The sequence below is a fragment of the Lycorma delicatula genome, chromosome 5, assembly GCF_047948215.1.
Source record: "Lycorma delicatula isolate Av1 chromosome 5, ASM4794821v1, whole genome shotgun sequence".
Classification (NCBI taxonomy): Eukaryota; Metazoa; Arthropoda; class Insecta; order Hemiptera; family Fulgoridae; genus Lycorma; species Lycorma delicatula.
Window position 1 is genome coordinate 11923514 of NC_134459.1, and position 24517 is coordinate 11948030.

The 24517-nt window shown below is 32.3% G+C and overlaps 1 protein-coding gene across 1 annotated transcript in view; it reads right to left on the reverse strand.

Moving 5' to 3' along the window:
- The window catches only part of LOC142324720 (glucose dehydrogenase [FAD, quinone]-like), a 182379-nt gene extending 162087 nt beyond the window's left edge, over window positions 1–20292 (reverse strand). Inside the window, exon 1 of the mRNA XM_075365638.1 lies at window positions 20210–20292. The gene's annotated coding sequence lies outside the window, so the exon portion shown is untranslated. The remainder of the gene's footprint in view (window positions 1–20209) is intronic.
- Window positions 20293–24517: the final 4225 nt, after the last annotated feature.

Consider the following 24517-nt stretch of genomic DNA (forward strand, 5'->3'; position numbering starts at 1 on the left):
ATATACGTATTACAGAAAAATAATACGAGTAAAATGAGATTAGAGTCAAACAGCGGAAGTTATAAACACCAGGGATACCAAACAGGACAGGTTTCTGTCATGATGCCGCGTGTATTGCTGTAGCCTCACCGATTCAACGAGGACCATACGGGGGACAAGTACTCTGGGATTTCATATTATGAATCATGCAGTCTGATACGCGGGGGTCAGTCTGTTCTCTCATCTAACTACTGCCCTCTCTTTTTTTGTAATATTTTAATCTAGGTAGAATTTTAAATTAACCAGTTGTAAACCAAAAAACCAACGAATTTTTCAACAACATCCAAGTTATACTTTAATTTTTTTAACTTATGCTGCAAACGCAGTAAATTTTTATTCTTTTTTTAGGAAAAAATTGTTTACTTCGAACAGTTGTATAATTCTATTGAAATTAAATTCTCTACAAACTTTTTCTTGAAAATTTATCTGGCTAATGGCAGTTTAACAAAATAAATCTACGCCAAATCTAAAAATGTATTATAAATATAATATTAAAAACAGGTTACCGATATATTACTTGATTTCCTCAAACGTCTCCGTCTATTCTGCCATCTTCAGGAAGAATTTATAATAATTTAGAATTAAGATATATAAAAAGTGTAAAATTCACAATATAAAATTAAAAACTTAAGGATCGTCACCTTTTTACAAAATGTTTAAAAACTTGCTTTATACTGTGCAAAATGTCATCACTAGTCATTGTCAGGAAGTATGATAAATTATTACACCTGCATCCTTAATTTCCAGCCTTAATTTACCTCCGTACAAGGGGATGTTAATAGTGGAATATAGTACTGTCACCCGATCTTAGTAACTGTGCAATCGGCAATGTCAGAAAGTATGTTAAATTAAGGATGAAAGACATGATGTAGGACAGACATGAAAACAAAAACATTGTGAGTTAAAGAAAAGGGAGTAAAAATTTTTTAAATGTAATAGTCATAAGTTAGATAAAAATAGATACGTCTGTTTAGTAAGAATGTCACAATTATTATGAATTCTGTTGATTGTGGAACAGTTTAGCCAACTTAATAATTGTTGTTTATTATAAAACAATAATTTTATGAATAAATTTGAAAGTACAATTCTGCTTACAATAATTAATAAAAATCAAATCATTTTATATAAAATATACGAGGATAACATTTTAATTATTTTTAATAAACAAACTAATAATGAATAAAATATAATAATAGTCAATAAAATCAACTCGGATAAAAACATTGATTTCATTACGAACCAAGAAATTAACAATATCATTGTTTATTTAGATATAACAATTAATAAAAACTTCAATAATAATAAATTGAACATAAACATATATAGGAAATGAACCCGACAAGATATCATGACTACACTGTAATTCATTTCACCCATGGAACCAGAACTTAGGCACTTAATTTACAGAGCAATTAAATATCTCTAACATAATACTATAAAATTAAATAATATTAAATGCATTGGCACATCGAATGGATAAAATGATAATTTAATGGACAAATTCTATTTCAAATTAAAAAATATAAATAAATAAATAGGTAAAAATAAAACTAAAACATGAGAACTCAGGAAATGAATATGTAAAAATAGAATATGATCTAAACTACAGAAAATTTAATAAAATGTATAAATCATTTAATTTAAACACAGTATATACCACTAAAATAATAAAATCTAAATTATATAAATAATAGAGATCCAACTAAAACCCTAATAACGGGAAATAAATGTAATTTGAACGGACAAGGTGTGTGTGAAGATTGCGATTTACGATACATTGGTATGACTAATCGTTCCTTTTTGATAAAGATGTCAATTGCATAACCAAGAAATATAAAGATCGTTCGAATTTTGTCAAACATATTTCAGATTCTAAACGTAATTACAATCCGCATAAATTCATAGAAATACTAGATTACTCTAATATTCTTTATAATATTATTAATCTCGAAAAATTCCACGTATAGTACAGGCAATTTGTCATCAAAATAGGCTGTATTTGAAAATCCTTACCTACCGATTGATCTTTTGTCCATGCGTTAGTGGTGATGAGGGAAGCTTAACTCCAGATTTGTAGATTTTTTAACATCCCCCTCCCATAGTTTTTTGAAAAACTCTTTTTTGAAAAAACAGTTTTTGAAATTCGTTTTTCTCTGAATCTATACATTTTAGAGAAAAGTTTTTCAAAACAAAAAATGGAGAGGACATTCTCCTCTACAATTAATGTCTTTGAAGTTATGCCGTATAATTTGAAATTGAAATACTAGGTGGCGCTGAAGTTAAAAAAACGTGTTTTTTCGCGGGAAAAATTGTTTTTCGTCTATTGCATTTGGAAAAGTTGTTAATCTCAAAAAAACAGACGACTTTTATTTAAACAATTTTCTTGTACGACTTAGCATTCCAGAGTTATAGCGGTACAATGGCAACGCAGCGGTCCTATTGTTACTGTACCCGGGGAGATCGGCATTGTTCAGCGACTAGACCGGTTTCGAACACGTGTCCAATTCACTGTTAATTTTACATTTTCACACTTTTACAAGCTACAGCTTCAAAACGGTGGGATCAGGGAGAAGACTTGCACCTCCGGTTGCGTGCTGACAGTGGTGTTGCGGAGCAACTCAGCGCAGACATTGCGTAGAAGGTTGAGGGCGCCACTGTGGCATTAACTGGGAAGGGTGGCAGGAGAACTAATGTTGTCGTAAAGGACTTAGACGTACTTACAACGGGGGATGAGTTTATGAAGGAGCTCCGTAAGGTCATTGGGGAGTCGGTGTCCGTAGAAATTCTGTCTATGCGGCCGGCCTACGGATCAACACAGGTGGTGACTGAACGTGCCTCAGGTGATCTTTGCTTTCAGTGTTGTGGTGCAGGACATAGAGCCAAGTTTGTCTTGGACCAGACCGAAGTGGTCACGTTTTGACTGCGGTATGGCCGGCCATGTGAGGAGGGTCTGCAAACAGGAACCTCGCTGTCTGGCATGTGAATCGCACGAACGTGCACCCGGAAATCAAGGATGTAAGGTAGCTCCACCTGCACCAACGCCATGAATACGGGTACAGCTGCACTGTGGTATCTTCAACGGACAGCCTCATCTGGGAGCGTTGGGAAGCTCCGGCGTCTCTTCTTCGATGATCGGTGGGGACTCTCTTGCAGTGCCGTTGGGGGTAAAGTAAGACCGGAATCACGGTGGAATCCCTTTGGGATCCCCTCACTTGAAGCATGGAAGGCAAGAAAGACCGAGTCCCGGCTACCTGGGCGGGGCCTTCTGTCCTTTCCGAGGTAGTTTGAGGCGATGGCATCCCTTGTAGCTGAGCTCATGCTTAGTCGCGAACCGACTCCAAAGGACGGGGAAACCGATGGAGAAAATAAAACACAGGTTTGTAACACCAAAACATTTGATGTTCATTTATTTTTTAACTAAAAGTTTTCCGTTGTCTACAATTATTTTTATTTTATTTATTTTCTATTTAAAACAAGATTTTTAATTCTAAAAATGAACAAAAACATAAATAGTATTTCTTCCACACACAGAAACAGAAATATTTTCAGAAAATTACTAGGATTGTAAAATACGACGACTAATTTTTATCCCAAAATATATATTTATATATATTTTAGTCCAAACTGAATAAAAAAAAAACTATTGCTTATTCTAAAAAAAATATTGTGAAATTTTTATAACTATAAATCTATCATCTCCAAAATTCACCGTCAATCTTGGTTTTTTACGGGTAATCAATAAATTTAATTAATTTTATCATATACATTTTAAAATCTAAAACCGGTTTCATAATTTTATTTACACCTTATACTTCGTAATTCTTCATTACGAAAGATTAAATTCGTTACCAAATTTAAACTGGTTTAGAATTGAAATCTTAACACACTGAGCACGTGCTTGACTTAATTCCATACATACAATACACTTAAAAGAAGAAAAACACTTACTGCGGTGGCTCACGCCCATACTCCTCATTTAGCTTCGTATGGAAAGAATAATTAAGATGGATACCAAAGATCCTTTTTTGTTAAGTCATTGAACTGATTTTATGCATTTAACATAAGCTACGAGACGTGTTCCACATTTATGAAAAAATTCAAGTAAAAGTTGATAAAAAAAAAAGAAAGAAACTAAAATATAACTACTTTACATATTTTTTCGGTTATACCAGCCTGAAGGAATTCATAGCCTGTGAGGAATTGACCTGGTATTTATTAATGTATCTAAATTTATCAATATTATATCTTTAAATCTCCTTTTTATTTACAATTACCTTACTCTGACGATTTTTTTTTTTTTTACTTTTATTTTACCCAAACGTTTTGCTAATTATTTATATACTCTTTTATAGACATTCTATTTTTATAAACTTTACATTCTAATAAAATAATGCTGCAATTATAAAACATCAATTTCTCTTATCCTTTTTTTTTTGTCTTCAGTCATTTGACTGGTTTGATGCAGCTCTCCAAGATTCCCTATCTAGTGCTAGTCGTTTCATTTCAGTATACCCTCTACATCCTACATCCCCAACAATTTGTTTTACATACTCCAAACGTGGCCTGCCTACACAATTTTTCCCTTCTACCTGTCCTTCCAATATTAAAGCGACTATTCCAGGATGCCTTAGTATGTGGCCTATAAGTCTGTCTCTTCTTTTAACTATATTTTTCCAAATGCTTCTTTCTTCATCTATTTGCCGCAATACCTCTTCATTTGTCACTTTATCCACCCATCTGATTTTTAACATTCTCCTATAGCACCGCATTTCAAAAGCTTCTAATCTTTTCTTCTCAGATACTCCGATCGTCCAAGTTTCACTTCCAAATAAAGCGACGCTCCAAACATACACTTTCAGAAATCTTTTCCTGACATTTAAATTAATTTTTGATGTAAACAAATTATATTTCTTACTGAAGGCTCGTTTAGCTTGTGCTATTCGGCATTTAATATCGCTCCTGCTTCGTCCATCTTTAGTAATTTTACTTCCCAAATAACAAAATTCTTCTACCTCCATAATCTTTTCTCCTCCTATTTTCACATTCAGCGGTCCATCTTTGTTATTTCTACTACATTTTCTTATCCTTAAGATAGGAATATTAGATATAACCTTCCTTAATAGTGTCGACTTTTTATAGACTTTATAGAATCAAGTCGTTTAATTTGTATTTTATTCGGGAAATCGTTTTACTTAATGTAGCATTTCTAATAACACATTTACTTTTATATTGTAAGCTTAATTTCAGTTTAATAATTTAAATTAAGCTTAAGAAGATGTATTGGGGGTTTGGTAATAAACAAAGTTGTAATTTTTTACGAAGGGGATGAAAATTTTTGGCTAATTCTTTTTTGCAAGGAATACTAAACGGTAAGGGCTACCGAGAAATTAAGATTTAAAAATTTTAAATAGAACGGATAACTTTCAAAACGTGTTTAATTTTTTTTTTTTTTAAAGTTAAAAATTATTTTTTGTTACTACAGACCATTGAAGTGACGGGAAAAAATATTCTATTTGTTTGAAGGCCTGTTGATGTACAAAATATAGATGCGACTAAAACCCGTTAACTCTTTTTCTGAATCAAGATATAGCTAAAAAAGGAAAAATATATAAAGAAATTTTTTTGTGTAGAAGATGAATATTAAATTATTAAAAGTTAAAAACCTTTTGATAATTTGTGATCTTAATAAAAAAAAAGCTTAAACATTTTGTAAGAAAAATTTTTTTACTGAAGTGTTCCGGTAATGATTTCAAATTTTATTTCGAACAAAACACCCCCCAATCCATTTTCCACTTTTTGCAATAATTTAATACATACTTTCTTCCCCAAAGATATAACTATAAATACCTTTCTACCAAATTTGAAGAAAATCAGGGTCCAGAGTTATAAGACGAAATACGGCCAATATACTTACGCGCAAACATCCGTCTGACAAGATAGATTTTTTGTACTTGATAGCATTGGAATATTATTATTTTTTTTTTATAAACTATTTACAAAATATTTAAATCAATTTTTTAATGTCTCCATCTTTTTAGATTTTTATTTAGAGTGATCTATATATTTTTTTATAAGCTATGCCTGCTGCAGCAGCATACATCGCTACAGACAGGAAAATAAAAATGAATTCAAGTTGTGTCGATAAACTTTATTTTAATACCGATTCCACTTATTTAATATAGTCTTAATATTTTAACACGGTTCTGATTTAGCGAAAGTATTTTCAGATTTCTTCCTATTTCTTTTACAGATTTTTCTCTAAAATTTGATTTTTTCGAAATAAAGAAATACATCTAATTTAATTTGTAATTAGTTAATTTCATCTTTGTAAATTTTTACTCAAATTACGATTCTTTAATAGAAATTATAGATACACACTTCCCTACCTCTGTAAAATTCTTCCTATTTGGCAAGCCAAAAGAATGGAAATTACCTTCTTTATCGAATACAACTTATTAACCGCTATTAATCCAACTAACATTATAAATGCATATAATAAAACACCTTCCGGTTCAGAATACGAGCCAAAAATATTAATAAAATATAGGGTGTATAAAAAAGAATACCGGTGTTTTAATCTGTTAACAAAGAAGACGACTTCTAAATAGAAAGCCTTCTGTGTTTTGCAGTTTACTAAATGTGAATCTGTAGTTACAGTTCAACATGCGTTCCTAGAAAGTTTACGCGTGATCCTCAAAGTGATAATAACACTCTTCGATAACACAATCGGTTTGAAAGACTAGATATCTGTGTAAAAGGAAGAGTACCGGATGATTAAGGATGTCTAAAGAAAATTTTGAACGTGTCAGGAGGTATTTCTTTTAGTATACCGAAAATTTGTTAGAAAATACGGACGCAAACTAGTGGTTCCGGTGACGACAGTATGGAATATTTTAAGAAACCGCTTACATATACCTTTATACTCGAAATTTACGATCGAAATGTTGCATCATGAAAATGGCGACTTTCTTGATCGTATTGTGTGTAGTGATAAGTCGACAATTCTTAACGCGCATGAAGTCCGTATTTGCAAGTCAAAAAATCCCCATGAAATTTAAAAATATGAAAGGGACTCCCAAGATTAAATTTTTTGTTGCACAATATCCCGACGGGAATTTAGGCCGTTTTTTCGATGAAGCAACCGTAACAGGAGTTTCTTATTTTAATTTTCTGCGTACACGGCTCTTTCCCCGGCTACGTAACGGGCCAAAGAATTTTATTAAATAGCAACATGGCTAAGTGTATTTAACTTGGCACCTCCTCACTGACAAAACTCTGTGCGGAATCAAGTCAAAATTAAGAGAATTAAATATTCAGAAAATATTCAAAAAGTGTTATAGTCATGATACCAAAGAAAGCAGGGGCAGATAAATGTGAAGAATACAGAACAATTAGTTTAACTAGTCATGCATCAAAAATCTTAACTAGAATTCTATACAGAAGAATTGAGAGGAGAGTGGAAGAAGTGTTACGAGAAGACCAATTTGGTTTCAGGAAAAGTATAATGACAAGGGAAGCAATTTTAGGCCTCACATTAATAGTAGAAGGAAAATTAAAGAAAAGCAAATCGACATATATGGCATTTATAGACCTAGAAAATGCATTCGATAACGTAGACTGGAACAAAATGTTCAGCATTTTAAAAAAATTAGGGTTCAAATACAGAGATAGAAGAACAATTGCTAACATGTACAGGAACCAAACAGCAACAGTAATAATTGAAGAACAAAAGAAAGAAGCCGTAATAAGAAAGGGAGTCCGACAAGGATGTTCCCTATCGCCGTTACTTTTTAATCTTTACATGGAACTAGCAGTTAATGATGTTAAAAAACAATTTAGATTCGGAGTAACAGTACAAGGTGAAAAGATAAAGATGCTACGATTTGCTGATGATATAGTAATTCTAGCCGAGAGTAAAAAGGATTTAGAAGAAACAATGAACGGCATAGATGAAGTCCTACGCAAGAACTATCGCGTGAAAATAAACAAGAAGAAAACAAAAGTAATGAAATGTAGTAGAAATAACAAAGATGAACCACTGAATGTGAAAATAGGAGGAGAAAAGATTATGGAGGTAGAAGAATTTTGTTATTTGGGAAGTAGAATTACTAAAGATGGACGAAGCAGGAGCGATATAAAATGCCGAATAGCACAAGCGAAACGTGTCTTCAGTAAGAAATATAATTTGTTTACATCAAAAATTAATTTAAATGTCAGGAAAAGATTTTTGAAAGTGTATGTTTGGAGTGTCGCTTTATTTGGAAGTGAAACTTGGACGATCGGAGTATCTGAGAAGAAAAGATTAGAAGCTTTTGAAATGCGGTGTTATAGGAGAATGTTAAAAATCAGACGGGTGGATAAAGTGACAAATGAATAGGTATTGCGGCAAATAGATGAAGAAAGAAGCATTTGGAAAAATATAATTAAAAGAAGAAACAGACTTATAGGCCACATACTAAGACATCCTGGAATAGTCGCTTTAATATTGGAAGGACAGGTAGAAGGAAAAAATTGTGTAGGCAGGCCACGTTTGGAATATGAAAAACAAATTGTTAGGGATGTAGGATGTAGAGGGTATGCTGAAATGAAACGACTAGCACTAGATAGGGAATCTTGGAGAGCTGCATCAAACCAGTCAAATGACTGAAGAAAAAAAAAAATATTCAGAAAACTTCGGTATTCTTTTTTGTTCATCCTTCATTTTATGTAATTTACTCTGCGGCCGAACGATCCAGAGATCTCATGATAAACTTCAACGATTTCCGTAGCAAACTATCTGGTACGCATAATTTCCATAGATTTATTATTTTTCTGCTTTCTTTAAAACAGACCATTATCCCTCATATTATAATAATCTTTTTTTTTTCTGCGGTAATTTATTTATAATATGACTAGCGTTCCCCCATCACGGCGTCACCCGCAATATTTTTTTAATAAAAAATTAATTTATATAAAAATTAAAATTATTTAATTGAGAATATTGTTTTTAGATATTCACTAAATCCTGAAAAAACGGTAAAGAATTTTTTTTTTAATTACAGAAGGAAGTTACGATAAATAAGGAATTGTTGCCCAACGCTTAAATATAGAAAAACAAAAAAAGGAAAGTATTAAAATTGAATAATTTTTGTCCGACCAATGTATTTTATTAATGAATTAAAATAACCCGATCGATATAAACCGATTAGCAAAACCCCAATAAAGATAAAACGTATTAGATTCTCCATTCTAACATCCTCGTCGCGGCCTCGTCCGCGCTAAATGTTTACTTGCGTTCCCTGTCGCGGTCAGGAGATATTTAGCCGGTCATGGCTCGCTTCGCTCGCCCATCCCGTCTAGCCAGAGGGCTCTGCCTCTTGAACTCCGCTGTTTTCATTAAACTCATGCTTGCGAGAATAATAATTTACGTAAATAAAAGACAATCTTCGTTTTGCGCGTGCCTAAAACTCAAAAAACTACTTAACCGATTCGCTGAAAATTTCAGTTTTTTTCCCCGCGAGTGTTTACATGTTACTACTTCCATAATGTTTATAATATAATGTTTAATCACATAACGGTCTGAAAAAGTCGATATTGATATAGACAATGACAATCGATATAAACGATATCTCTCGATATATACTACATTTCTTTCTTTCTTTCTTTCTTTCTTTCTTTCTTTCTTTCTTTCTTTCTTTCTTTCTTTCTTTCTTTCTTTCTTTTTCTTCTTTGTAGCCTCTAGAAACACCTAAGGTATTACTATACACATTTACACTTACTTACACATTTACTACACTTCATTTACACTCATACATATCATCCTCATTTCATCCTCTGAAGTATTATCTGAATGGTAATTAAATATTTTTTACCCGGTTTTTAACATTACCCGTCAAACACCACTAGGAAGTAGCCATACTCTTTTTTTAAATTTAATTATTTTTATTTTATGTTTTTATAAATCACCTTAGAACTACCGAACCGATTTTGACCAAATTTGGTCAGATTACTTCTATACACGAGGCATTGATACCATTCAATTTTCAACTTAAAAGTCAAGGGGGTGTAAGGGGGGTCACCTTCAGTATCTGGAGATTTCGCCTAATTAAGGTTATATTTTTCTTAACCGTATTTGTTAACATGAAGTAACAATAATTGCAAAAAAAAAGTGCAAAATCGAGCTCCCATCTGAAAAAAATTTCTAAACTATTGCTATGTTGTGACGTCACAAGTGAGCGGTAGAATTAAACAAACGAATAATATTTAAGGTGAAAAAAAGTAACTCGGTCTGGCCGAATATCGAACTCGATAGCCCGCTCGACTCGGTATCTAGTGCGTTAAGCCTCGCGGCTTCACCAGTCTGCCGAACATACAAGTGAATTCTGTTCTATAGAAGTTGTGAAATTACATTAGTTTAGTCGGTCGCCGCTAGTACCGCCACTACTAGCACGAATGTACTAGTACCGCACGGATTAGTTACGGCTTTAGTTAGAGTCGTTGAATTATATATTATATTTAAGTAAAATGATCAATACTTTAAATTAAGCTTTGCGTGTAAGTCGTGCATCAAAAACAACCCACAGGTATAGTAGGGTTTTCTCTGAACCCGGCTTTATCTGCACGACGGGAAAGTCCTACAACTGTGTTGTCAGCTTTTTTAAATATCCTGATAACCTAATTTCCCCATTCGGTTTTGTTACTATAACAAGGGGATTCGCGTACTCTGAATTTTCCCCTTCAATAATTTCCTGTTCTATTTATATCTATCTGACATCGGTTGCTTTTATCTTTGCAATTGATTCCGAGCAAGGCTTTTTACTGAAATCGTTAATTTCTTTAGTCATCATGAGATACATTATCATCTCCTAGACCCTTTCTTTAGAAAAATATTCTTAATTTTTACAAAAATATAACACTATATATATATATATATATATATATATATATAATGTATTAAATTGCAACTTACGTAGGACATTCCTTATTCGTTTATAGATTTTTTTTTACAATTTATTTCTTCACAATTCTTTTATATTCTCGTCAACTTTATTAGAATTAAATATTTGTTTCCTTTCCATCAAAAGTTTTCAATTTAGTCTTAGTTTATCGTTGTACTTTCTTTTTATACTTTTTAATTCGTAGTACATTTTTAACTAAAAAAAAAATTAATTTTTGACGTGAAAATTTTTAAGCGTATGAAATATGACATGCTGTGGTGGTAAGCTAAGATATCGGTTAAGGGGGAAGTCGGCTAATACTCCGCCATGGATATCGACCATTTTACCTCAGCTGACGACGGTTACGTTACATGAAAATAATTTGTAGATAATTTTTTCCGGTTTTTTATTAATTTTCGTAAGATAGTGCAACGCGTAATTATGTTATATTACGTCAGCGGTATTATAATAAAAAGATAATAAAATAACTTAAATTTGACGGAGTAGAGGCCTTCTTGCAAATACATTATTAATTGTATTATTAAGATACATTTACGTTAAGGGAGCATTAATATTATTAGCGTACTATTTAATATTTAAAAAAGATTATATTACGTATTACTTGACTCGTTATAATTTTTATAAAATTTCACTTTAAATCAGCACACAATTAATTAATTAATTCACTAGAATAATGAGATAACATTTGGTACTAGTATTTATTTTTTATTCCCAGACGGTCGTCAGAGTTAATAACCAGAAACATATATGTTGTTAATTACTAAGACAAAGGAAAACAATGAACCCTCTCGGTACAATCTACACACAGACCTACATATTATGCACACATAACGTTGTGACAAGTAATGAAAACGACCTTAGCAGCGGTCCCAGCCGCGAAACACCATTTCATTGCTCGGCACATAAACACTGCACTGCCCGTTCCTACATTCCTATTGTAAACAATTGACAGTAGTTCTAAGCAAGCAACAAATCTATTCGCGATACAATATAATGTTTGTTTTGTTTATTGTTAGACTTTAGCGTATATCATTTCCCTCGACTACGTATAATAGCAATACGACAGAGTAATTGTACCGACTACTCACCGTGTTGAACTTAACATAGCTTTACCGACATTCGTTTCGTTTGTTGTAATTTTGAGAATTTAAAAATAAAATTAAGTTACGAACTTATGAAATTAATTGCAATTTTTCAGAATAAAAGCTAAATTTAAACAACATGTAGGCCTTACCTAAACGCGTAAAAATTAGTTAGATATTTAAAAAATTAGTCGCTATTTATAGATTTAGTTAAGCGATCTACAGTACATAGGTACCTTTATTTGTTTCTAATCTCTATTTTATTTTTCAGCAGGGTGGAAACATTTTTATACGTAAAACTATTAATTCTTTTAATCTGATTTAAAAATACGTTTTGGTAAACGGTTTTTCTTCTAGAGCGCCGAGACGTAGGCATTGTGTAATGAACTCCCACCCGCCTCGTATATTTCATACACGTATACAGCGGTAACAATTGTCGCCGAATGGCTTCGACGGCACGTGGCACCTTAGAACCTTGTGGTAGCTCTGAAAAGGGCTGTCGAGTATGGTCGCTGGTCTACGGCGAATTCGGTTCGGCCCGGCAGCTGGAAGTGTCTGGGAGTTGCGGCTCGTCCGTTGGAATCCGACCGAGCTTTCCCTCAGCGGCAGTCGGGTCCTCACAATAGCGTTCTCTATAGAGATAGTCCCCAGAGCCCGGCAGTGTCGATCGTCTTCCGCAGCCGAGGCGGTTCTCCCCGAGCGGTGCTCGGCCGGCTCCGTCTTCACCTCTAGGCCTCCTGGCGCTAGCGGGATTCTTGCTGGACCGGCCAGGCCTGCTGCTCCGACTGGGATGTCGGAAACCGCCGCGAGATCCCACGTTGGGCCGGCCAGGGGACTTCCTTCTTCTTCTTCTTCGTCTGCTTCTATTGGTAGTCCGCGAAAGAATGCTTTCGCTTTGCCGTGCGCTGCTTATAAAACCGCCTGCAAGTGGTGCGATCGCAGCCGCGTCATACTGCTCCTTACCCTATTCCTTCTTGTCTTCCCTAGAGTGCTTTTCTTGAATTTCATTTCTGCTTCCTGTACATGACCTTCCATCTTTCTGCCATCTTATCAGGTTTCTGCGGCGTATGTAAGAGTCGGCTTAAAGCAGACTTTATAAATATCTCTCTTACATTTCCTTGTCCCAGACAAGACTTCTTACACTCTAATAAAATCCATTTGTCTTATGTATTCTTGTTAGTGGTTATTTTTTTAACCGTTCTCCCATCTTCAGAAAAAACTTTTCCCAGACGAGTAAACTCTTTTACCCTTTCAATTTTTCTACAGTTCACAGTTTCGTCCATCGAATTTTCCTTTTTTCAGTCTTACACGACCACCTTACTCTTCTCGACACTAAACTGCATTCCACATTTCTGAATTTCTTCATGTCACACATTTCCTTCACATTTTTTACATCTCTTTCAGACTCTCCCGTACTACCAGGTCATAATATTCAAATAACAAATTACTCGTTCCTTACGCTATTTCTTTTTTAACTTTGTAGATTCCATCTATTGTTATTATAAAAAAAGTGGAGATATCATACTTGCTTTGATAAATATAAGGAAAGAAATACAGGAAAAGTATGTCAAGAGAATACCGATCGTCAGCTCAGGCTCTGTAGAATTCCATATACGATTGAATACGACGTAACATTAAAAACTTAGCTTAACCGTAAAATATAAATCGGTTAGAAATATTAGTAATTAAATTTAGGGTACCTATAAAATTTTAATTGCCGTACAATACAGGTAAAAAGCTTTAAAGAGAAATATATTATCAACCGATTTAATTTTTTTAGGTAAATTTATATTTTGTACTAGCTTTTTAAGAAACCGATGAGTTTATTCCGGAATACTAAACGATAAAATGAGTGAATTGCAGGTATAGAATGAAAAGTGGGGTTTTTTGTAAAAATACTTATTTCAATGGAAAAAACTCACATCAGGACCTTTGTAAACTTAATAAATAAATTATCTTCCATCTAGAAAAAAATAAATAAATGAAAAGAAGTTTAATATCCTTTGGAATTTACGGAACCATTTTTTACGTACGACCTACTGTTTATGACAGGTAGTGAAATACGTGCGCAAAAAACCTTTCCGAAAAACGTGAAAATTTATCAAAACTTAAATTTTACCTCAGACAATTTTTATCGTATATAAAAAATTATATAAAAATCAAGTTAAAGGTAATTTATTAAAGAAAAAAAAAAAAACATTTTTTTGTAAGACCAATTTTTATTTGTTTCTTTTTATTTTTTATTTACTTATTTGAAAATAAAAAACAATCTTCGACCCGATTACCCGCATCTTCCTTATTTCAGGTATAAGTAGATCAAACCCACCGGGTTGGTCAGTGGTTAACGCGTCTTCCCAAATCAGCTGATTTGGAAGTCGAGAGTTACAGCGTTCAAGTCCTAGTAAAGCCAGATATTTTTACATGGATCTGAATACTAGATCGTGGATACCGGTGTTCTTTGGTGGTTGGGTTTCAATTAACCACACATCTCAGGAACGGTCGAACTGAGCATGTACAAGACTACACTTCATTTACACTCATACATATCATCCTCATCCATACTCTGAAGAATTATCTAAACGGTAGTTACCGGAGGCTAAACAGAAGAAAAAAAAAAAAAAAAAAAAAGGTATAAGTAGATCAGATAGACTTAACGAATCATTTCAGACTGATCATTCACTCTCGTTTACAATTCCCTCGTTCAATTCCTTTTCATCGCCCGAGTAGTTAAATTTCTTCATCTTGTGGCATCATGAAAGTACCATAAGTTTTTGATTCTCGTTAATTAACATTATAAAAATACGTACAACATAATCAATTACCTATTTCTAAATATTTCTCCCGATTAATAATAATTATTTCCGATCTCCGTGGCGGATCAATGGTGTCTCGGCCTTTCATCCGGAGGCCTCGGGTTCGAATCTTGGTCAGGCGCCCGGAATCCCGGTTATTTTCATACGCTACAAAATTCCATCGAGTAAATAGTTAAAGCAATCGATGCTCGTAATCTCAATAAAAAAACATTATTTATTTTCTAATTTATAATTATTAATTTCCCGTTCTTTTCAAATTGTTTCGGCGTTCTTGGGAATCTTCTTGGATAGACTTGTTCACACAATTTTAAATAAAATTTTAATCATAATTTTTTTATACCTGTAGCGTTATAATTTTTTTTACAAAAAATGTTTACGCTTAAGTTTAAGATAATTTTATAAAATAAATTTCATATATTTTTATAACCGTAGCGTATTTTAGGAACGTTTTCCAGGTTGGTACTTTCCTGTTCGACTTCCTGTTAAACAGGTAAATTTCCTGAATTAATATAATTTATTTAATAATACGGAATATTTGTAATAAAATAAAATATATTTAAATAATGTAACAAAAATGAATTAAATATGGTTCTTCAATAGTCGATTCTGTTTTATTTAATATAAATTTATTAATATAAATCTATAATTATTAAAATTTCTAAAAATTTGTATTTTTTATAATAAAAATTTTTATTCTAAATAATATTTTTTATCATTTAGTGTAAGACGGACGGATCCATTTCCTTGGCCGATGCAAACTGTGAATGGAATAACATACACGGATAATTGTCAGGACATTGAAGCTGCTTTAAATGTATTTCAGATTTTATACTTATATATTCTTTTACGCGATTAGAACTTTATAATTTATAATTTCAATGGTGGTTAGTGTTTTTTTTTAACTAGATGTATAGATAGAGTAGCAATCCGGATGGCAAGGAGCCCGCCTGGCTGCTTATATCTCCAAGATAGGCGTTTTGAAATCGAGCCCCGATTAGCTTAAGATATTCCCTGTTAGGATAAGAATGGATGCGTGGAGAACTCTGTGTTGGTGGTGCGGTGCGGAAGGGTGTAAGCATTCACCTCGCTCAAACAGAGCAGAGAAAGATAGGGTATGTTTTCATTAGAGGCATATAAAATTTATGAATTTTTTCTTGTTTGTTGATTTTTGAGTAAATCAAGATTAATTATTGTGTTTAAAAACTCAATCAAATAACGATCTGAGTGCATAGTCTAACTGAAATTAGATACGGTGTTTGTGTGAAACCTTCGGTGTTAGAGAAAGGCCCGGGGATCACGCTTCCGCGAATCGGTTAATTTGATAGTTGAGGGCAGTAAATTACGTTAGGTGATTGAAAGAAGCCTTACGATGGCGATAGTAAGTTGTGTAAATAAACCGAATGAAATGTCTGCAGAGGCATTTGCGTCGGTGACAACCTGAAAGAGGCCAAAATGATGACCGATGTGTTGTGAGGTTGACAGGGTCTAAAATACGACCCTGTCAACCTGTTCATACAAACGGAAGGAATGGTGTAGCGGCCGAGATCGTCAAAAGGCGCCCCTACAGGGGTCAGGATGTTCTGGAATCCTTCTGATGTTAACTTTACAGATCCATATATGTATCCGCGAAATTCATCTTGACAAAACCGGTTACTTAAAAAACCTTTATTTTTTATTATTTAAGTTAAAGCAATTTAATTATACATAGAAGCTATTTGATTTATAGCGTATACATTTAAAACTTAAAATATTAATTACGTATATAAAATACAATATGTAAGTGTTAATTTTTTTCTTTTTAATTTAAAAAAATAACCTATCGAGATAAATATCAGTTCTGATTGTTTAATTCTGGTGTTAACAGTTATTCGTACACTCTAAATATCGAATCGACCTCCAACTTACCTTTGGTATTCTTAAAAACATTTTCCAGAAAACAAATTTGTAAATGATTTTTTTCGTCTTTTTTTAATGAATATTTTTTCTTGTCCTAATAGTAATGAAGGTAACGATAGGCATCAAGCAAATTTTAGCCATAACGTTCACCTTGTTTGACAGCTTCACCTTAACTGCTCGAGTTATAAAACGAAAAATCTGATAAAATAAAAAAATCACTTTCAAAATATGTAAATACTTCTAGATTCAAAGGCACTTTTTTATTAAGGTGGATTTAAATAGATGTATCTTCTAATAGCAGTACGTCTTGTACGAAATGTTACAAAACTTAATGTAAGATGAAAAAAAAAATGTTTATAAATTGTCAATGTAGACCGCGTAAATTTTTATTTCAAAAACACCGCCTAAGAAACTTATTTTACAAACTTATGCTTACTTTAAATTTATATTTGCAAACTAAAACGAGGAGAATAGAATCGGTCAAATTTTAAAAAATTAGTACTTGAATACAAAATAATTTTGTGAACTTCCTCCTTTGTTAGAAGACGGTTAAAGAAAAAAGAAAACCTGAAAAAATTCCGATTATTGATAAGTTTGAGTAAAGTGCAGTATTTTAAAAATGTTTGTAAACGGAATAATTATTAAACATTTTTTAAATAATAATTATGAAGTTCGCTCTACCAAATTACATAAATTTATTTTAGTTAAACTTAGAACATTACATTCATAATAATAGCCACTACTGCTATTAAGTTTACATGTAAAAATTTCAGATTTTTTTTTTTAATTATAAAAATTTAATATTCCCATTTTTATTTAACTTCTTTTTTTTATTTTACAGACAGAAACAGCTAGTAAATAGTAAATGTCTTTTTAACTTAACGGACTCGGACTTTGAATTTAAAATCCCTCGAGGTGTCTGCTGTTCTAATTAAAGAATATATTAAAACAGTCAGTATGCCTCTTTACTACAATGCCTCTCCCTTCTCACACGCTCTTTTACTTTCTATCTTTATCCTGCAGTATCTATCCCTCTTTCTTTTCCACCGTTCCAAAATAGAATAAGAAGTAGTCTCAAGATGATGATTTTTAATATCACAAAACAGGGTTGAATATTCATTGACCCAAGAGACCTTCCTAAACTCACATCTTTTCTGCTCTTTTTCTGCAATTTCTTAAATATGAATTAAAAATGTATATTTAAGAGTATTACAGAAAAGTTAAAGAGTTGATGAGAATAATAACAACTATAATATACATAATAATTGTAATAATAATAATAGCACAAAGAAAATAATTTTCTAGTCCTAGAGTACGATGTATACGCGTAATGTAATCGTTTAATATTTTTATTCACTTTTATCAAAACATCCATCTAGTTTTCTATACTGCTACTGTCATTATTAGAGTACAAGTTCAAATATATATGTAGGATTATCATCGCGGTTTCGCCCACGGTATATAATTACTTGTTTTTGTCGTCGCGTTGGAGGCAGGTGTAGCCAGTCGCGTCGCATGTACAGTAACACTGACAGTGGCTGTGTCGACTGAGTCGCCACGCCGTACACCTTCGCACCCCTTAAAAAAATGAAATTAAAAAAAAACCGTAAATGGTTTTTAGATATTTATCTAAAGATTATTTACAAACCGAAATCTAGTTAATATCTCGTTTAGTATCGACGGAACGGGGAAAACTAGCAATCACTGTTCAATTTGTTTTTTATATTTCTTCACCCGTTTCAAAGTCGAATTTCGAAAAATCTACAAATCGGTTAATAGATACTTACATAAAAATTACACACACCAAAAATCGAGTTATTATCTTTATTTATTACCGAAACATTAAAAAAACGTAGTCGAGTTTCAAAAAAAAAAAATGAAATCAATTTTAATCTTTTAAACTCGGAATTTCAAAAAATTTACAAATCGGTTTTTAGATATTTACATGAAAATTACACGCACCAAAAGCAAGTCGATATCTTTATTTGTTACCGGAAATTAAAAAAAATAATAATAAATTTCATTGTTACCCCATTTTAACCTTCTAAACTCGGAATTTCAAAAAAAATTCCGACTTCGTGTACACTTACACCGTAAGAAGAACATATATACTAATTATCATCAACTTATTTTCAATACTTTTCGCTGGATGTTGATGAATCAATCAGGGTAAGTTGGTTTATAGGTATATAATAATTGCACACACGCATTAATGAACGTAATAATAAAAAATTTCGTACGATATATTTCACATTATTTAGAGATGAAATGTAGGAAAAATTTACATAATGAAATCACGTGCTTTCTTTTCTCTCAACTATGACGATCTGACTCGACCGACTCGCAGACAATATAAAATCCCCTATTGATTGTGTCGCTAAAATGTCTACAGCCGTACTCGAAAACTACATTTACGTTTTGTAATTTATCTCTCTATCCCAAAATCCAAGCGGGCTTAATATCCCCAATCTAACAAACGATTCGCTGCAATGGCCACGGTTCATAAGAATTCGGTTATTAGCTACACGTAATTTCCGTTGCAAGTTCACAACTTTAGAGGTTTTTCTATATCGAAAAAGCTACTGCCTTTCAGCTAAAGTTAAGTCAAACTGATGAACGCGACATGTAATTACATGAAAAACTCTTTTCAACGAACCTTCGACTAGTTATTGCAAATGTGCTTTGGACATTAATTTATGAATTCAATAGCCATCGACGCGTACGTAAACGAGGTATTATTAATTTTAGTATATTCACTCGGAAAACCTTTTTTTCGAAAATTCTAAGAATTACATCGTATCATTATAGTACAATAACGATCGGAACTTTCGGCCGAACTTATCGTGAACGGATGTAATTCGTTCATATTTTCAGGGTGTCGAAAATCCGTTAAGTATTTTTCGAAAACTTAATAAACTTTACGTTTAAATAAATTTTACGTTTAAATACATTTTTGTAATTTGATCGTTATCTAGTTTTTTTAACCGACTATTCGTCTGACAAACTTTAACATTTTTTTTCTTTTAATTTATTTTACAATTTATTAAAAGTAATTTAATCAAGTGCCACACAGTGTCGGTATTGCGGAGCGCTGTACCGCTTGAAATTTAAACATAAATTTGAATACATATTTTAATAATTGAATAATTAAATTAGTTAAATTTTTCCGTAAAAATAAAAAGTATATATTTGATAATACATAATGTAGTATACTAAAATTTAACGATTAAGTAATATTAAATTAAAGCTCTTGTCAAAGTGAACACCAGTAATTTCCTTTGTTTAAATCTGTGCCCAGCAATCGCCTTTGGTCTTCAGTACGCCGGTACAATAATATTAATAATAATATGTACGTGTATATTTCGAAAAACTTACCCCAGAATACAACAAATCAACGATAATAAAATACAATAAATAAATAATTAATTACATAAATACATACCGGTAATCAAATAAAAATAAATTCTCCTTCCTTTTTGTATTCGACTGTATTATACGTACACATTCTGTATAACAATCCTTCCATCGCCTGCCAACCGGAGGTAATAACTGAATTTCTTTGATAAAAACATAGATAAAAGTTTGATAAACACTATAAACAAACAAATAAAAAAAGCAGGAAAAAACATTCCTACTTTAAAGTAAGGAAATTAACGATCCAAATATTAAAATTTTAAATATATTTTTGAAATATTTTATTAATATTAAATTACCTTGAGGATAATATTTTATATTCGACGAAATAAAATCTGTCTAAATGATACTATAACTTTTGAAAGTAGGAATATTTAACCCATACATAATGAGAAAATGATCAGCTAAAAGAAAGACGTTAGTTTCCAGTCTTCTTAGAAAGAGTGCAAATTAGATGGGAAAATCAAATTTGTATAAAGTGAATTAAATGTACGTGTATTTAGACTGTGGTAATATTTTCGTCATCGTAAAGGTTTTTTAATCTGAGACGAATTTTTTTAACTTTATGAAATAGGGAAAGTAAAAATAAAATACATTTACGGTTATATTTCATTAAAAAATCGTAAGATTATATAATCGATCGTATCTTAAACTTAAATAGAATAATAATATGCACAACTTTCCATTACAATGCTAACCTTTTTAAAGCGCTTATTCATAGAAAGGACTAGATTTCATCGGCTATCTTACGAAATGAAAATGGATAATTCATCGGTTGGCAAGCAGAATGTTGTAAACCTCTTTTAGTACGTGAAAAAGTTTAGAATTACAATCGAAATCTTGTCCAGGCCATTTATCTATTTATTTATTAACGTATAAAATACATTATGATAATATACATTACGATTCAAAAAATATAATGTTACTCTATATCTATTTAATTTTATCTGATCTAAATTAGTCTAGTCTATATGCGTACAATTATCTTTATGTTTACTTGTACATGTAAAACAATATGTCGTAAGCGATTCATAATTAACGCCTAGCAAAAACTGCTGAAAATAAATCGATGAAAATTTATATACATGTTTTTCTTACGGTGTAACTGCACGCTAAAAAAGGATTTTATCAAATTCCGAGTTTAAAGGGTGAAAATGGAGTAACAATGAAATCTACTACTTTATTATAATTTCTCGGTAACAAATGAAAATATCAATTTGATTTTTGGTGTGTGTAATGTTCACATTTTGCGCGAATATCTAAAAATTAATTTCTAGATTTTTCGAAGTTAGAACTTCAAAGGGGTTAAGAAAAGTAAATAATCTTGAACAATGATCTTAAATTTTTCCCGTTCCGACTACACTAAATGAGATATTCACTAGATTTGGCTTGCAAATATTTTTCATATAAATATCTAAAAATAATTTTCGGGTTTTTTTTTAATTTCGATTTTTTAAGGGGTGCGACCGTGTTCGACGCGCTCCTCAACCGACACAGCCGCTGCCACTGTTACTGTATATGCGACGAGATTGGCCGTACATATCATCATCGGTTACTCGACTCTAAAAACATAAAATTAAAAAAAAAATTGACCGCGACAGGAAACGCAAGTAACTGTAATTAAATAGTAGAATTCGCTAAATGAATTCATTAAACAGTAGTACACCGATGGAAATGTCACTCGTGGCATTCGGATCGATGGTATCTTGGCCGAGACGAACTGGACATATGTCAAAAGACGAGATTTTGAAGATGACCTCCGATAAATCCCATAAGGGCTCAGAACGGAATGGATTGTGGAGGGTGTCTTCCCCTACGGAGTCAGGAGCGCGGGCGAAGCCGAGACGGGTATGCTAGAATATATATATATATATATATATATATATATGCGGGTGTGTTTATATGTTTATTAAGTTTACAATAAATAAATCAAGACACTGATTAAAAAGGAGATTATTTTATGTTTCTCTTTTCAATATTAAAGTTGTGCAACACACGTTAAGAAATCGGTACGCCACGGACTACACCACATTTAGAATAGTTGGTATCGAATGAACTTTAAAAAATTAAAATAAAAAAAAAATGTAGCTCTAGTTCAACCACACAACATTTTTGTAACAATATTTTTTTCACCAATTTATCAATAAACGATACGTTTCCTGTTACGATATACTCGTAGTTGATGAAATTTTATTTATTAATTGCTCTAAGGTGTTAAACAAAGATGGTACAGCTATATATAATACGAAAGGTAAAGTCGATAGATGGGTGGAATATATTGAAGAGTTATACGGAGGAAATGAATTATAAAATGGTTTTATAGAGGAAGAAGAGGAAGTTGAGGAGAATGAAATGGGAGAAACAATACTGAGATCTGAATTTAAGAGAGCATTAAAAGATTTGAATGGCAGAAAGGCTCCTGGAATAGACAGAATACCTGTAGAATTACTGCGCAGTGCAGGTGAGGAAGCGATTGATAGATTATACAAACTGGTGTGTAATATTTATGAAAAAGGGGAATTTCCGTCAGACTTCAAAAAGAGTGTTATAGTAATGATACCAAAGAAAGCAGGGGCAGATAAATGTGAAGAATACAGAACAATTAGTTTAACTAGTCATGCATCAAAAATCTTAACTAGAATTCTATACAGAAGAATTGAGAGGAGAGTGGAGGAAGTGTTAGGTGAAGACCGATTTGGTTTCAGGAAAAGTATAGGGACACGGGAAGCAATTTTAGGCACAGATTAATATTAGAAGGAAGATTAAAGAAAAACAAACTTGGTATTTATAGACCTAGTAAAGGCATTTGATAACGTAGACTGGAATAAAATGTTCAGTATTTTTAAAAAATTAGGGTTCAAATACAGAGACAGAAGAACGATTGCTAACATTTACAGAAACCAAACAGCAACAGTAATAATGGAAGAACAAAAGAAAGAAACTGTAAATAAGAAAGGGAGTCCGACAAGGGTGTTCCCTGTCTCCATTACTTTTTAATCTTTACATGGAACTAGCAGTTAATGATGTTAAAGAACAATTTAGATTCGGAGTAACAGTACAAGGTGAAAAGATAAAGATGCTAGGATTTGCTGATGATATAGTAATTCTAGCCGAGAATAAAAAGGATTTAGAAGAAACAATGAACGGCATAGATGAAGTCCTACGCAAGAACTATCGCATGAAAATAAACAAGAACAAAACAAAAGTAATGAAACGTAGTAGAAATAACAAAGATGGACCACTGAAAGTGAAAATAGGAGGAGAAAAGATTACGGAGGTAGAAGAATTTTGTTATTTGGGAAGTAGAATTACTAAAGATGGACGAAGCAGGAGCGATATAAAATGCCGAATAGCACAAGCTAAACGAGCCTTCAGTAAGAAATATAAGTTGTTTACATGAAAAATGAATTTAAATGTCAGGAAAAGATTTTTGAAAGTGTATGTTTGGAGTGTCGCTTTATATGGAAGTGAAACTTGGACGATCGGAGTATCTGAGAAGAAAAGGTTAGAAGCTTTTGAAATGTGGTGCTATAGAAGAATGTTAAAAATCAGATGGGTGGATAAAGTGACAAATGAGGAGGTATTGCGGCAAATAGATGAAGAAAGAAGCATTTGGAAAAATATAGTTAAAAGAAGAGACAGACTTATAGGCCACATACTAAGGCATCCTGGAATAGTCACTTTAATTTTGGAAGGACAGGTAGAAGGGAAAAATTGTGTAGCCAGGCCACGTTTGGAGTATGTAAAACAAATTGTTAGGGATGTAGGATGTAGAGGGTATACTGAAATGAAACGACTAGCACTAGATAGGGAATCTTGGAGAGCTGCATCAAACCAGTCAAATGACTGAAGACAAAAAAAAAAATTGCTCTATATACTAGTTTTAAAATGAACTATACAATTAATTTGCACGTTTAACAATATTTTACAACTAAATTCAGGGAGAATGAAGTGTTCAAAATAAAATAGAGACGGCTGAATAACGCCCGAGCTTGAGATAATGAAGGTTGGCGATGGCGGCAACAGAGAGACACTGAATAGATGCGATTAGCGAAGTATTGTTGAAAAGACCCAAGTCTACCCTGAATTCTAATGTCAATAAACTAGTAGAAGAAGAAGAAGAATTTTGAGGGAATAAATATTTTTCTATGATGTTATAATCGAGAAAAATTAACCTTTTCATTTATGTACGATCATAAATATATTCAAAATCTATACACAAAATTAGTCGAAGCCGATTGTGACAGTTTTAAAGTAACAATTTAAAAATCAATTCTTAAAAATATTTTAATAGCTTAAATATTACAATAATATAAAAGACAAAATATTTACAACG